Below are 4,757 nucleotides of genomic sequence, written 5' to 3'. Positions count from 1 at the left end.
GGACACGAAGTTTCTGCCAGCGTAGGCGAGCCGCGCTCCGACGACCATGCAAAGTGTTCACGATAAATCTTCGTTCATGCTATGTGTAGCGCTGCACGACTCCCCGTGGTCGGAGTAATCGTCGCGATATACGTATATATTTTTCCTTTATTCCCTGCCTCTTCTTTCTCGCTTTCTCTTCGATTTCTTGCCTTCTCTTTCTTTCTTGCGGTCTCAAGCCCCGGTTCGTGCGGTTCCCGCGTCGTGCAGGAAGGACACGCCGCGCAGGTCGCGTGGCGCATTGCGTGAAAAACGAACGCGTCCTTAATTAAATTAGTCACGAGCTCCTCGTGCTTGATTGGGTCACCATGATTTTTTACACACGATAGTTTATCTGGGGTGATTTAGTTTGTGTCACGATAAGGAAAGAAGCAAAAATTAACCTACCGATGTTGAAGATAGGTATACTTGGAAAAATATATTGTGTGCTTATAATGTGGTTCGTGGCTGGAAAGAAGGTCATCGGAAGGAATATTTTCGTGGTTAACCAAGTTGGTCATATGTACAAATTTATCATTTACAGTTACAAGTCAAAGGAAGAGCAAGTAGAACATGTCGCTCGCTTCTCTTGCTACCCATCATTCCAGCCACGAACAGTATCTTCGATGGTGCGAAGTAAAACATCGAAATTTCTGTTATGTCGCGCTTCCACTTCACAGCCTATCACAACAATACGAGTTATTTTTTGAAATAATCGTTTCGGTATATCCATTTTTACGTCAATAATTTCCAACTTGTTAAAACTCGATCGTCGTTTTTGTGCTGCATACCGTGGCTGCTAAACGCTCTAGAAAATATCAATATAAAAATATAATAAACACTTCATCAAATATAATAATCATCGATCTTCTCTAAATATGCTGTCGTGTTCTCTGGAAATATGAACTCGTTCAGTAAGTTTGACAATGCTGCGGGCGAAGTAAAGTGCCCTGGAGATCTGGTTTTCAGACTGCTAATAAAATTTGAAAACGTTTCATTTCGCTTGACGCGATAGAAACGCGTTTCTAAGACGAAAGGGTGTTCGTCAGGCTTTTGAATAGTTGTTGTTCCAGAGACTTCCAGAGGGATCATTCGTCTTGGAGCCCCTCGAGGCAAGCAAAGAGGCAGTTTAGTGGTCAATAACTAAATTACTGTGACCACATCGTTTAGCAGATTTGGCGAGGTACGAGCGAGGGGACCAAAAACAGGCGAACCACAACAACCGAATCCTAACAGGATTTTTCTGTGGCAGTAAGAGTCACGCAGCTATCGTTTCGCACATTCCTCCGCCGTTCTACCGAAGAACGGGAACTGTTCCACCGAAAATCGAATTTTATTTCACTCGCTAATAAAAGGTAATATATTGGGTTGGCAACTAAGTGATTGCGGATTTTGCCGTTACCACCTAATGACTTAGTTGGCAATCACTTAGTTGCTAACCCAATAGGTCGTTTTCAATTAGACAATTACTTTATTTGCCAATCTTCGTGAATCCAAGCCTCGATATCGTACGCTAAAGTATCTTAATACATATCCTGTAAAAATATACATTGTATATTCATTTTTGCGTTCGTTTTTTATGATAGAAAAATCTAGCCATTTTGACTGGCAAATCGGAGAAAATGCACTAAGGGATTAAATTCGCTACTCCTTTGAAACATAGTCGTAGCAACTGTCAATCTTTAGTCCACAATGTAAAGACAACAGTTCAAGTACAATAGACCACGATTCATTTTTTCAATGCAATTGAATATTTGAACGGCCCCGTAAGAAATGTCAACCATAACTTGATCACGATCGATCGAGGGCGTTAAGCAACCTTTCGCTTCGCTTTCACGATCTACGCTTAACCGGGATGCGAGTTCACACTGTAGGCGAAGCTATCGGTTAAACGTTGAATAAAAAATGAGCTGCCGTAAACTATGTCTTATCTAATAACTATGTCATATCTTCGTAATTCGTACCGTGAAACACACTGCGTTTATAGCAATCTTTAAGCTCTGATATCACACGGCGAGGAAACTTCCGAACGTTTAAATTTCTTGGCTCGTTTAAATATTAATTGGTTAACTTATTAATTTATTGCCTGAACTATGTGATATGCTACTTATGTTATCTGGACGTTCATATCTATAAACCTAACTATTATTTAGAAGACGACAGGACCGAGGTAGAAAAGTACAACGTTTTAAGATCGATACTCCAGAACTTGTTCCTGAGGGGTAGCTAGGCATCGATCTGTTGTTATGTACCTTGCTCTGTCGAGAGAACCGCACGCGAGGAGTCTCCGTTGCAAGAAAGAATTTGCATCGGGCTCGTTGCCTTCTTTCTTCCTTTCCGCCAGTTCGATTTGCACGCGTGACTCACGCTCGTGAACATACTTTGAAGGTAAATCTCTTTTGTGGCCTTTATCGTCCTAAAAATACAACCGAATACCAAAATTGTTCGCGATCAGATGCCAATTTACTCTTAAACACCAGTTCGACTCACGTTTCTTCGTTCGAACGCTTCTTGACTCTCCTGAGCGTTCATTCAGGTCATTTTCGACCGAATAACATGTTTCCGCTGTTGGAGAATTTCTCGAGTTTGAGGAAAATGCGCAGGAATCTTCGATGACGTGCATGATTTCCTTTCAATTTTATACGATAAATTGAATACCGATGAACGGGTAGCTCCGCTTTCAGCTAATTCCAGCCAATTAAAATCCAAGCAAAAATTAAATCTCAAACGTGCCATAAATTCGTAGCCAACTAATTCGTAGATACTAAGCTTTCTTTCTCTTTCGACAAATACGATTTAATTTACTGTCAGTATAACGAACTTTTACCAAAATGATCGCGTCGACAGCAGCGAAATCAGCATAATTTTGCAAGAAAAGCTCGTATACGTCACAAGATGATCGATTGTTTTCGTTTCCTTGACGTAGCTACTCGGAAAGAATTTAAGTGGCAGCGGAGTGCGTGCACGCAACCAAATGAAATTGATGATCCGCACTTAGCAGAGACACTGGCCCGAGAAACCTTCGCGTGAGTCCTCGATAGTAACCGAGGAATTACATACCTAGCAAATTGTTTTTTCTTCGGTTTATACGGATCTTCGCGTCCAGCACCACCTTCAGCGTGCAAAACATACTTCCAACGATCTTCGAAATGATCCTCCATTTTTTTTGTTCTCCATGTTATTGAACTATTACGGTGTCTTTCGATTACCGACACCTCACGTAAGAGGAAAAACTAGCTAAACAGTACCTGCGTTTCGCTAAATCGAGCTAGAGTCGAACTAAATGTACGAAGAACAGGAAACGCTCGCATTCGCCACGCAAACGTCCCGCGTTTCCAGCGTATCCGCTCCACCGCTGTGCCGCGGATTTTCCCATGAACGACACCGTTTTGAACGTACGCCTTCCAATTGCTAATTATCTGACAACGACAGAAAATAAAGAGCATCTGACACGGGTCGACGCACTGTGCGTAAGACTTGCGCTATGATTTTGGAGTGAAAATGGGAAATTATGGCAGATCGATCGAGGAAACAACGGTATATTGCTAGTGAAAAGAGAACGCACGAGATAGTAAGAAACGTTGATTCGAATGTCTCGCTCCGACGGAAGTTAAATCGTAGCAGGAAATGTTTGAAAACTAACCAAGACTTTTGTGCAAAAGGAGCGTCGAACTGGAGATATCAGGACTAAGTATAACAAGCAGACGGAAAGGATTTTTACAAGCGCGCTTTCGATTGCGCCGAATCTGTGAAAGACGATCAAACGAGTGCCGCGTTCCTCCGTAGCCTCCAAGTGGATTTAAAACTTGTTTCCAGGGAACTACACAAACATTCCCGTTTCCCGGCACAAACCCGCGTCAAAATCTGTCTGTAACATCGTACTAATCGTCTGTAGAGGACTAGTATATAGGATGTTTGATCGTGAGCTTTATTAGATGTTATTCCTTATTGTCGAAACCGTCGAATATATTTAAAATAATAAATAAATATACAGATTGTATTCGCCGAGTCGCTTGTACAAATCGCAAAGTAAAATTGCTAATTAATACTCAAAAAATACTCGCTAGATACTCGTCGATAACTCGATAGCTCGATAACTCGTGATAACACCTAGATAGCTCGTTGATACTGAACTCTTTTCGGTTATGTCCGTTTATTTTTACTGATCGAGGGGAAATCGGAAAATGCAAATTCGTCTTTGTTCGACATTGTTTTACCCCGAGTTTATTTATTCTTACGTTACATATGTCCTAACGATCTTGATACTCCGAGACAAAACAACAAATTGATTTGAATTGTCCTCTACTCATGTGCCGCTATACGTCTAGAGAAACATCGCGGGATTAAAAAAAATTCTATGTACGATATCGCCCGTCGTTCGTAGACACGCAAAACAATAGGACCAACGATGATCCTCCCTAAAAAATACCTATTGTCCTATATCACACCGAAGCCAGGTGTTGGAAAAACATAGTGCATGTAAGAGCACGATGACGATTGCAAGTATCGAGGCAAGGTAATCGTTGGAATCAGCGATTCCGGAGCGTAGTCGGCATCCGACATCGACATCCGATTCGGGAATTAATCGATCCCGTCTGCGAAAAGGACAAAGGGGAGAGCCTGTGGAAGGTGGAAGGCGAAAAGCGGAAGGCGAAAGGGCGCTTTCTCGGCGTGGGCGACGACGAACGCTAGGTCGAACAGATCGGTGGGCGTCCACCGGTTCGCCCAATTGGTCGATC

This window comes from Bombus impatiens, unplaced genomic scaffold (genome assembly GCF_000188095.3).
Source record: "Bombus impatiens unplaced genomic scaffold, BIMP_2.2 scf_0463, whole genome shotgun sequence".
Classification (NCBI taxonomy): Eukaryota; Metazoa; Arthropoda; class Insecta; order Hymenoptera; family Apidae; genus Bombus; species Bombus impatiens.
The sequence above is the reverse complement of the archived record's forward strand: the minus strand, read 5'-3'. Positions refer to the sequence as shown.